The sequence below is a fragment of the Limulus polyphemus genome, unplaced genomic scaffold, assembly GCF_000517525.1.
Source record: "Limulus polyphemus unplaced genomic scaffold, Limulus_polyphemus-2.1.2 Scaffold491, whole genome shotgun sequence".
NCBI classification, from domain to species: domain Eukaryota; kingdom Metazoa; phylum Arthropoda; class Merostomata; order Xiphosura; family Limulidae; genus Limulus; species Limulus polyphemus.
The window spans coordinates 150,470-163,393 of NW_013666101.1; positions in this window are offsets into that span (position 1 = coordinate 150,470).

The following is a 12,924-nucleotide window of genomic DNA, read 5'->3' on the forward strand; positions in this document are numbered from 1 at the left end:
CAATAATAGGCTGAAGTAGCATGGAAAGTTGCTAATTAATGCAACAGAGTCTTATGGCCTATTCATTTAGTAAAATCAAACGTGGCCTACAGGTTTGACAAGTTATTGTTGCCTTCCTTATCACCAAAATTAACACAAAAATTAGCCACATGACAGTGTAAAAAATTCCAGCACACCAGTAACCCTGGATAAGGACAAATTAAAGGACAAAGCATAGGCCTATTATAATGATGAAATTAAGTTTATGAATACTATATTGTAGTTAATTGAAATTATACTAATAACTAAAGCATAGTTTAAAAAACTAGGACGCTATCAAGTTACTTTTTAAACAGATCATGTTTGTGTGATAATCATGAAACTATAAAAATAATAAGACTAGACATAATACATAATAACTCAAGAGTTTCAATAACTGTATAAAGTCATACATATATATTTTGAAATAGCTTGTTTAATTTTTAGTTAGGGCAACAAATAATGTGGAGTATAGCAAATAGTAATTGTTGGATTAGTCAAAGAGTAATAAAATTCCTAATTATATATATGTTATGTGTGTATCTTTAAAGTTGATACGGATGTGTGTCTTTAGTTAACCACACAGCATTTCTCCCGGTTATCGCTTTAAGTACACTGAATATATATCAACCTGGGGATGTTATTAGGTCGTCAAGAAATTAATGTCGCTTTTTTTAGATGAAAAAACCCGAACAACTTGTATATCAAAACAAAACATATATTAAAAGAAATAGTCTCCATTCTTATCGATGATGCATTTATAGCTTACAATCAGGTTGTTAATGCCCTGATTAAAGAAATCACTTGGCTTTGAAACAAAAAACATGTCGATATCATCTTTAATACTTTTCACATTTGCATACGTTTTCCCATTAGGATGGTGTTGCAGTGAACGAAAAAGATTGTAATCTGATGGTACCATATCTGGAGAATATGGTGGGTGGGGGAGAACTTCCTAATCCAACTCCATAATCTTGTGTTGCGTCAAACGTGCCATATGTGCATTTACGTGCAGAAGAAGAACACCTTTCCGACTGATCATTGGAGGGCGTTTCTAATGAAGGGCTTGATTTAAACGTTCCAGTTGCTGACTATAGATCTCTGTATTGACAGTTCGCTGTGGATTAAGGAGTTCGAAATGAATTACTCCTTTGATGTCCCATCAAATGCAAAGTATCACTTTATGCGAATGGAGTCCAGGTTTTGGTGTCGGAAGTGGTTTTTGTCTGGGACTGAGCCATTATTTTTGGCATTTAATATTCGCATAGAGAATCCATTTTTCATCACCGGTGTTAATTCTGTCCAAAAATGGTTCACGCGCATTACGCAACAGAAGAAACGACGCAACGTTCACACGTTGGAAACGATGATCATCGGAGAGTTCGTGAGGCTCCCAAACACTTTCTTTATGGAGTTTTCCCATATCTTAGATGTTTACGTATTGTTTCATGAGAAACATCCAATTTCAGGACTATTTCACGAATGTGTTGCCTTGGGCTAGACTCAACAAGTGTTTTCTGAGTATCAATATCAATTCCAACATGTCGGCCCCTGCCATCACAGTTTTTAAGGCTAAAGTCACCTGAACGAAATTCTGAATCATCGTTGACACTTACAAACGTTCAAAACATTTCCATAAACTTCTTTGATATTCTTTGTGGCTACAGAGGCGTTGTTTGCTTCTTGTATTCAAACAGCATTACATGCCGAATGTGTGTCTCTATAAGGGATTAGATTATACTAAACTTTACACATTATATAGGCCACACTAACGTGACGTTTAGACGGTTCGTTTAATTATTATACGTGATGTGCGTTTTGGGAAGGTGGTTAATGAAAGTGTTCCAAAACCCGACATTAATTTCTTGACGACCTAATAAATAAGGTACTACTTAACTTACGTTGGTTTATGTCTTAAAATCAATATTCAAAACTCATTTAGATGTTTTCAAGAGTTTAATTTGTCTGTAGTTTAGTTGAGAAAACAGGAACCACTTCATCCTCTTCTAACAAATAAAAAAATAAAGATGATTGATCATATGATGATCAAATGAAAATGCAGAATCGGTTTTATGGGTAAAATACTCAGAAATGTATCTTGTTAGTTTATTATATCAATAGTACTGAGAAATGTGGCCTGTGGTTGGAAACGAGTAGGCTTAAGTTAAACCACACCTTCACTTATTACTGTTTTGATTAAAGTAGTCAAAACAAATTTTTAGAAATGCACTTAGTATAGGTATTAGATATATCATCATTTGGCTTGTGAATTTCACTACTTCTAGTAATAATCTCATCAGTATCCAATAAAGACTTAGGGTTAACGATAAAAAAAATTCAAGGCGTGGAATTACTATGAAAATTGATAGAAAAACTGTTAAACCAAAAAAATATATAGATAAAAATCCTTTGTCTCAAAGTAGAAGTAATGATAATTATGAGCAGTAAATCTACTAAAAGCTAAAAAGCTCATCTAGAAGATCAATTAAAAAATTAATAAACAGTAAACCTTATTATTTGCGTGTGTTTGTTCGAGTTCTTTAGAACAAAGCCGAACAGTCAGTTACTATTCTCAAAAAAATGTTTGTAGATAAAATGGGAAATGCTACAAAAATGTTCAAACCAAAATGTTTCTATGTAAATAGTATTCCAATAAATTATCTTGGTTTTAATTGGCAAACCCTTCCACACCCACACCCACATATACGTAGACAAACCGTTCTACACCCACATATACGTAGACAAACCGTTTTACACCCACATATACGTAGACAAACCGTTCTACACACATACACACACGTAGACAAACCGTTCTACACCCACATATACGTAGACAAACCGTTTTACACACACACGTAGACAAACCGTTCTACACCCACATACACGTAGACAAACTGTTCTACACCCCCATATATGTAGACAAACCGTTTTACACACACACACGTAGACAAACCGTTCTACACCCACATATACGTAGACAAATCGCTCTACACCCATATATACGTAGACAAACCGTTTACACCCACATATACGTAGACAAACCGTTCTACACACATACACACACGTAGACAAACCGTTCTACACCCACATACATGTAGACAAACCGTTTTACACCCACATATACATAGACAAACCGTTTTACACCCACATGTACGTAGAAAAACCGTTCTACACCCACATATACGTAGACAAACCGTTTTACACCCACATATACGTAGACAAACCGTTTTACACCCACATGTACGTAGACAAACCGTTCTACACACACATATATGTAGACAAACCGTTTTACACCCACATATACGTAGACAAACCATACTTTACACACACGTACACGTAGACAATCCCTTGTACACACACATTTACAAATAGACAAACTGTTCTACACCTACATATACGTAGACAAACCGTTTTACACATACACGTAGATAAGCCCGTTCTTCACACACACACGTACGTATATGCGCATTGTTATGACCGTTAGTTTTAATTAGCATTACTCTAATCATGCAGACTCTGGTTTCAGTCATCACGTTTTTACCTTAGCACATTGATGGATAATACTGTAAAAAATGAGGTCGTAACTAACGCAACGAAATAGTACAAATGTAAATTGCAAAGGTTTAAAACCTATTTTATTTTGACCTAATGTTTTAACGTCAAGTCTGATTACTAATTTTTCTGACTGTTACTTTCAGATACATATTTTTTCTTCACCAGATGAGGACACAAACAACCAGACAGACCTCAGCCAAGCTTTAAACAGGAATACGAATTCCTTTAACCCTATCCAAACCTCTCAGATGAATTCTGATCTCCCACTCACTCCTTTGTTTCATGAACATTCGTTATTTCTCTCATAAGGTGGTCTAGTAGTTACCGTGTCGGGCTGCGGAGCCGACAGTCAATGGTTCATGTCCCGTTTCCACAAAAATTTGTTCTGCACTTTAGGGCAGTAAATTAAGAGTAAAAGTAAAATCCCTCTATTCGGTCAGATAAGAATAGATCAAGAGTTGGCGGTGAGTACTGTTGACTAGCCATCTTCCCTATAGTCCAAAATTAGTGACGCTGTAAGCTTTGGTCCCCTGGTGGGTCGGCGATAAATTTTCGGATTTACAATGCTAAAATCAGGAGTTCGATTCCCTTCGGTGGACACAACATATAGCCCGATGTGGCGTTGTTATAAGAAAACACACTGTGTAAGCTTTGTGTAACTTTGCGTGAGAAGTTTTAAAAATACAAGTTAAAAACAGATGTAAAAAACGATTCAGGTTTGTGGTGCACAAGCGGTCCTACAACATAAGTTACTACTTACTGATCTATGGTTCTACACCCTAATTTCTTTAGGCTTCACTGATTAAAGTTCTTATGAACATTACACTTCTTAGTTTGGTGATCATAGCTGATTTTTGTTATCAGTTCGTTAGTAACCATGCTTTGTTTCGTACTCTTGAGGCTAATGTTGTATAGTTATCAGCTCGTTAGTAACCATGCTTTGTTTCGCACTAATGATGCTAATGTTGTATAGTTATCAGCTCGTTAGTAACCATGATTTGTTTCGCACTAATGAGGCTAATGTTGTATAGCTACACGCAGTGACAGAAATGCATAAGTATGGTTCATTTTAACAGTTCTTGAAGTAAGATGAGTAACACTGGACTTACATCTATGAGATGACTCAAATGTAAATCGTGCAAGAAACAGAAAAAAGAAACAACAAACTGACTCCACATTGTAGTTGAAATTGTTTATACGGTACAATGACCTCAGTAGCTCTTCGAAGATGATGATCAATATATATCCATACATTCCCATTTGTAGTGCGCTGTTTAATATCATGGACAACTGCTTAAACTCCTTTATGGGCTCTTCCTAGTTTGATAACGTAAAACAAACTGGGAAACACAAAAAAGAGCTACGTTTTCTAACAAGACTGCTGTTTCCTATTTGCACAATAAAATTTTCTACGTAAATAACGAAACAGAGCTTATTTGTTAAGTGTTACTGTTTATTGTAGTCTTATTTTTAAACATTTACACGTATATTACACACTAAAGTAAGACTTTTTATATTCAGCCCTTTTTTTCTTGTGATTTTTTGGAACAAAATAATTACTCCACATACTTTCTATAGTGGAATTAATAATGTTAATGTTATTGTCACACCAGGTTTTCAATATACGTTTTTACGGTTTTGCAGCAACAACATAACAATAGCTTGTGGTACTTAAAGACCATAAAACACCAATTCAGGTGAGTAACAGAATTACAATTTATATTTTTATTTTTGTTTTTAGAAGGATAAGAAATAACATCACATTTCGCCCACTTTACTCAAATTATGTTCTGTAAGCTACCACGTATATTTTCTGGCATTGTTGTTCTAAGTAACATCGAAACAAATTTAACCAAGGATGGTCTAAACACTATTAAATTTATTAAGTGGAGTCATGCAACCGTGTTTGTGTTTGGACAGGATGGTCTAAACTCTGTTGAAATTATTAAGTGGAGCCATGCAACCGTGTTTGTGTTTTGAGAGGATGGTCTAGACTCTGTTGAAATTATTATTGGAGTCATGCAACCACCGTGTTTGTGTTTGGACAGGATGGTCTAAACTCTGTTGAAGCTATTATTGGAGTCATGCAACCGTGTTTTGACAGGATGGTCTAAACTCTGTTGAAATTATTAAGTGGAGCCATGCAACTGTGTTTTGAGAGGATGGTCTAAACTCTGTTGAAATTATTAAGCGGAGCCATGCAACTGTGTTTGTCTTTTGAGAGGATGGTCTAAACTCTGTTGAAATTATTAAGTGGAGCCACGCAACTGTGTTTTGAGAGGATGGTCTATACTCTGTTGAAATTATTAAGTGGAGCCATGCAACTGTGTTTGTGTTTTGAGAGGATGGTCTAAACTCTGTTGAAGCTATTAAAGTTATTGAGACGATTTTCTAATCCCTTTTGAATCACTTCAACAGTTGTTAAAGGGAGCTATGCAACTGTGTTTATGTTGTGAGGGAAGATATTGTGATGACGCTTTATGTTATTAGAAACGTTATGATTTCAAGAAGTCTTCAAAATTAAAACAAAAGAAAATTACCACACGACATAGAAATTAATTGAAGATTCTAAACACCTTATGTGTAATTTCTACGTGTTGTCTGCAAATTGCTTAAATCAACTACCAGTGTATTGTTCTGTAATTATACTACTATAGAAACTGGAGTTTGAGGGCGTTTGACATATTCTTATATAGTATATTCAAGTACCACTAGATGGCACTAGCGTAAATTACATTTCAAAAATTTTACCTGTGTAGGTTTCTCTGTCCACACATACCTTTTTATGTGTGTATCTATGTGCGTGTAGGCTTTACGCATTAAATGATATCTGAACAATACTATTTCATTTCTATAAAATAAACATATTATTTTCAACGTCAATAACGCGATGCAGATTCGTTTCCTTTCAATTTCAGTTATTTGATACAGCTGATCTTTTATGTAATTAACTAACAGCATTTGAAATTAAAGTACCACAAAATAAAACTATAGTAGCCTCTAAAATGATTATTTTCAGGAGAATTTTTTAACACATTTTAGAAACTTGATTAACTGAACCTTAAACCGTAAAAAGAAGCACTCGTGAAAGTTTATTGGAAAGAGTTGATAATAGTCTATATCTTAGTTCTGATATCTGACTACAACATTCTACACACACAAAAACAGGGTCAGCAGTTTAAATATATCATATCAAAAAAGGACCAAGGCAAACCCTGTAAAGATGTAATGTAAAAGTAGGTAAGTTAAACAGGAAAAAATTGGGGAAAACTTGCTTTTATAGTAACTGGAACAAAAAGTGTCTCTTTCACGATACCATGACAACAACTCTATATTGAATTCTCTGGGGTTGGAGAAAGTGCTAGAGAAAACTGGTTAATATAAGGGCGATTAACCAAATCTACAAATTCGAGTTATTCCTGAGAGAACATCGTATTTTGGCTGTCGATAGAGTTACAGGGCCCAAGGTAATGCTAGTGCATTCAAATGTGTGTTTGATAGACTTATAAAACGCTATTCTGGAATGTGATAAACTGGGTAAGGAAATAGAATGTATAATATTGTGAGATGTTTACTTAAGCAAATGGGAAACGTTTACAGCATGCATCAATAGAGTTCTTCCAGTAAAAGATGGAAAAAAAGATGTAAATGACAATATATATATAATATAATGTTTATTCTAACAGAACAAGAAATAAATACACGACAATAAGTAATAGTAAACACCAACTTTTCCTAATATAATCTAATCAAGGACAGACGAGTGAAGTCAGAGTCAGATCGTCTTCAACGAAACACGTCTTCAAAGATTAAATATCACTTAGAAATCCTTTGATATCACTGAATCAGAAAATTAGGGTTACTATAGCAAATATTAAGCTTATCTTCCTTCCACTGATACATTTAATACAGAGCATAAGATAGAAGTAAGATATTCTATGGTTAAATATACGTATTACTTTCTTTTACTTTTGTTGGGACCTGACATGGCCTGGAGGTTAGGGCGTTCGAATCCCCATCACCGAAAATGCTCGCCCTTTCAGCCGTGGAGGCGTTACCATGTGACGGTTTAACGGTGTTGGTAAAAGAGCAGCCAAAAAAGTTGGCGGTGAGTGGTGTTGACTAGATGCCTTCACTCTAGTCTGTCAATGCTGAGTTAGGGACGGCTAGTGCAGATGGCTCTCGAGTAGCTCTGCGCGAAATTCAAACCAAAACCAAACTAATAATTTCTGTTTTGGAAACACATACGCACCCACCCCAGTGGCACAGCGGAATGTCTGTAGGCTTACATCACTAAAACCCAGGTTTCGATACACGTGGTGGGCAGAGCACAGCTAGCCCTTTGTGTAGCTTTGTGCTTAATAACAAACAAACAATAACAATTGAAAACACATACAATTGTACAATTTTGTGGCAATTAAATATAGTTTGCGGCAATTTGAGTTAATTTTACGTTGTATTCCTTTGCATTAAGAACTTCGAATGCGAATTTTTATATCTTTTAACATTCTTTGGACTGATGGCACAAAGCATACTTTTCATGCACTTCTATAATCATGCTTGTATAAGTGAGAAAACAACCATAAGTATAATTATCAGTGAAAGTGAATTTTGTTCTTTCTGTGATCAGCAGAGCAATGTGATCAGCAGAGCAATGTGATCAGCAGAGCAATGTGATCAGCAGAACAATGTGATCAGCAGAACAATGTGATCAGCAGAGCAATGGGATCAGCAGAGCAATGTGATCAGCAGAGCAATGGGATCAGCAGAGCAATGTGATCAGCAGAGCAATGTGATCAGCAGAACAATGTGATCAGCAGAGCAATGTGATCAGCAGAGCAATGTGATCAGCAGAACAATGTGATCAGCAGAACAATGTGATCAGCAGAGCAATGGATTGCTCTGCTGATCCCATTGCTCTGCTGATCGTGATCAGCAGAGCAATGGGATCAGCAGAGCAATGGGGCTCGCTCAAGTCTCTAAGCAGATTTCCTTCAATGTCCCCATTTAAATTTCCAAGCTTTTGCAATCTTCAAAGCAGTAAGTGGATAGACAGATAAGGGCTGTAGATTGGATATTAAACACTCTATCATTCCACTTACGTAGCGTTACAGTCGAAGACGTATCGTGTAGCGTAACGTACTTTTATAAGACACTGATAAAGTTGACGGTTGTAAAGCTTTATAGTGAGTCATAACAAAAATAAAAACAATAGTGGTAAATTAAGCTCTAAATAACAAACAAATCTTTCTTCGTCATTAACCTGTACCAGCATGGTCACTAAATAAGCTTATAATTACTAATGTCCCAAGTGTCCACCGTCCTTATCAAGGCACATGTGGCATAAAATGTCTGTGTGAAAAGTTCTATGGACTACAGTAGAATTAGTATTCTTAGTATCTGTACTGAGAGCTTCCACATGGCGGCTCAACGGCAAGCTTCAGAGCTTGCAAGGCTAAAATTTCTGTTTGATCCATACGGCGGGCACAGCACAGGTAGACCATTTTGTGGCTTTGCACTTAAAAATTAATTCTTAATTGGGAAGCTGCTATGGTTCACCCTATATGTGTATGTGTGTGTGTGCGTTCTTATTCATATTATTAAATGAAAGTAGAGCCAAGTCCGGGTTATTGTTAGTCAGATAAATCTTGAGTGTTTTATTTTGTATTGCTTAGTTAGACTGATATACTGCCCAAAACAAAAACATTCAACTTTGAAGTTGGTGCATTCATTAAAAGTAGAGAGAAAAGAGTATTTAACAATCATTAAAATTCCATCTTATGTTGACTCTTGTGTCCTTTTTTTCTCAAATTGCAATTTTTTATTCTATTTCGTCGTATCTGTTTAGATTTTTCTAATCCAAAAAATTTATTTGACTAGAAATTATGAAAATTCGTGTTATACCTTAAAGATATTGCAGTTTAAACCTGAGGTGTAAAGTTATAACAGTTTTGGTTGTGTTTTAGGTCAGTTTCTCGAACATCTATCTTATCTATAAATTTATGTGTTTTTACATAAAAGACTAAATATGTTGATTTCTTTAAGTAAGAAATGCATGGGTATTCATTAATATTAACAGATAGTTTGTTTGTTTGTTTATTAAGCACAAAGCTACACAAAGGGTTATCTGTGCTCTGCCCTCCACGGGTATCGAAACACGGTTTCTAGCAGTACGAGTCCGCAGACATATCACTGTGCCACTGGGGGAGGGGCATTAACAGATAGACCTAAAGGTTTGACATTTTTATAATATGAGGTGTGGATCGAGTGTGGCCTGTAATTAGCGTGTGCGGACAGTGTGGTCTGTGAATCTAACGTTGCCGATTCGCGCCCGAAGAGCAAAAACGCCCTCTGCACATTTAGGTTGCGAGTTCCTTATGAAAGTATTGGTCAAATCCCAGTACTAGTCATACATAATAGCCTTGTGGGACAGCGATAATGTTAGTAATTTTACGGACTTACAACGTTAAAATTCTGGGTTCGATTTCCTGCGGTGGACACAACAGATAGCTGGATGTGATTTCGCTCTGAAACAAACGAACAAATAAACAGAGTAACCCAAGAGTTGGCGGTGGGTGCTGTTGATTAGCTACCTTATAGTCTATCAGGTTAAAGTTAAGAACGACTCTGCGCTGAAGGGCATTGTGCAGATTTACGCGAAATTTCTAAAACAAATAAACCAACAAACGTTAATGAAATGGTTAATATTATTGTCTGTAAAATATATCACTATACGGGAAAATCATAGTTATTGGCTGAATTGGAGATGCCTTTTGAATATTTTCTTTTTGCTTTCCGTCATTCTTACTTATTGAGTTGGACATATTCTACTCTCTTCTTTTTAGACCCGAGGAATTCGCAATCTAATAAAGAATATTTTGTTATAAATGTACGATTGACTAAAGTTGTATGCTACGATTTATATGTTCAGAAAGACTACACCTAGCATTACAGATTTACGAACAAGTTCTGAATAAGGTAACTTCTGGAACTTACAGCTCCTATGAGACTTTGACATAGAAATAATAACCTAGATACAGGTAATCAGACTTTTCTTAATAGCTTGTTTAGTTTCGTAGGAAGCAAACTTCTGAAACTGGCCAAACACAAAAATCCATTTCCACATACCGTGTGTTGAATCATCTTCCTGTTGAATTACCTCCCTTCATACACATTGCTTTAGGTAGGCCTTCACTGATTGCAGTCTATTGCAGTGCAAGTGTCCCTCACAAGCACATTACGTTTAGGTAGACCTTTACGGATTGAATTCTGTTGCAGTGCAAATGTCCCTGACAAGCAAATTATTTCAAGGTAAGCCTTCATGAACTGTAGTCTATTGTAGTGCAAATGTCCCTCACAAGCACATTACTTTTAGGTAGACCTTTACAGATTGAATTATGTTACGGTGCAAATGTTCCCGACAATCGTATCTAGTTCATTTTCACACTCAAAAGTTTCTTTCCTATCGCCTTTTTGATTCCAAAGAGCAGCTATGAAATTTCAATAACTGAGAGTTCACTGAACTCAGAGTATTTATAAACTCACCGATAATCTGTAACAAGCGAAAAGAGTTAAAGAATCTCTACTCCTTACGTAACACTGTACCGGCAAAATAATTATATGCTGAACGTTTCGGCCCTGTACTTTTCTTTTTCCCTTACAGCAATTTTCAACTAATTTTAGTATTTTTTAGAAGTCTCACTTCTTTATTATTTGTTTCACTTATTAGGTGACGTTAACACATCAATTAGTATTTGAAATAATATAATGTTCTATGTACGTTTTAATCATAGTGTACGTCTATGCTTTTTTAACGTAACAGTCGCTTCGTTGCAGTGCATTTTCAGATTTGTATTTCTTTTCTATTTTCAGTTAGGCCCAACTTAGGAATATAAAATGCTGAATACAAGTTTAAATAAATATGATAATCTTTTTTTGCAACTTTCACAGTTCTAGAGAGCATCGAGAAATTATATTACTTTGCTGTTCAAACAGTTCAACAATTCGCGGGTAAGTGATTTTAAGAATGCCTGAAAGAATTTTATTACTGCTAGCCTAAACTGTGAATTCAAAAGTTCAGGGAAAATTCAGAGCTCACATCCCTGTTGCCGTCAAAATACGCTCCCCACAGTACAGGTCAAATCCCAATACTTGGTCAGATAAAAGTAGCCCAAGAGTGGCGGTAGGTGCTGTTGACTAGCTTCCCTCCCTTTAATCTATCAGCTCAAAATTATGTACAGAGAAGCTTTTGTATAGCATTGAGCGAAATTCTAAAACTAACAATCTAAACAAAACAAAAACAGTTTTAACTTAGAGTTAGATGAGCGATATAATTACATAATACAAAAATAATTGTATTGAGGAACACATACATACGTGAAAACGAGAATTTACACGCCTAAAAAATGGTTCTACAACAAAATAGATGCATATTTTAGTTGTAACAGTATATTTTTGGGTTGTGAATAAAGGGATATGGGAAATTTATGAAATCAAGTACTTGTTACAATATATTAACATTGACTTCTGATCAAAGCTACTTACATAAATCATAACTATAAATCATTTTAATGATAATGCTACGTCTCCTTTCGTTAGTTAATTTTCCGTAATATCCGTTCCGACGAAACTTTAGCGACACAAGTCCTTTCTTAAATAAAACTGGTTTATTATTTCTGAATATAACTTTGCGATACACATAATTTCAACAGTCGCGCTATAACAAACGCTATAATTCTCAACGAATGTCTCACGTGCTCGACTCAACAATACTCAGTTCAATAACACATTGTTCCGTCACGTTGTGACCGTCTTATATATACAAGACTAACACATATCTAGTAAACGCTAGAGAATTCGTGAAGGAACAGGGATATTTCTAGAAGTCAATGACGTGTTACTAGCGTCACGTGACCCCGATGTCGTAACAATAAGTTTCGCTAATTAATTATGCAGTTGTAACGTTCTATTTTTAAAGAGTTTAAAATACATTATTTCGTCAGTTTGGTACATTCGCCGTTAGCGATATTTTCGATTGTGATCTCGATAATATCTAACAAGGTTCGAAATATTTAGGACATTTAGGTTAGATCTAAATCCATATACTAGTTATGAGGGACACTAATCAAGTAAGTAATACAAATTCATTGTACTAAATTATAAACTGAAGTATGGTTTCATTATAATCAATGCTAACAAGTTTATTTTTTACATCAACAATGTTCGAGATTATATTAATGGTTATTAGGAGATTAAAACCTTGATAAAACTGTTGTACTTTCCTGAAGCTTAATTTCTATACACCTGGAAAAAAGTTAAGCACCCCCAAATATTTTTCAAGATTGCTTATTG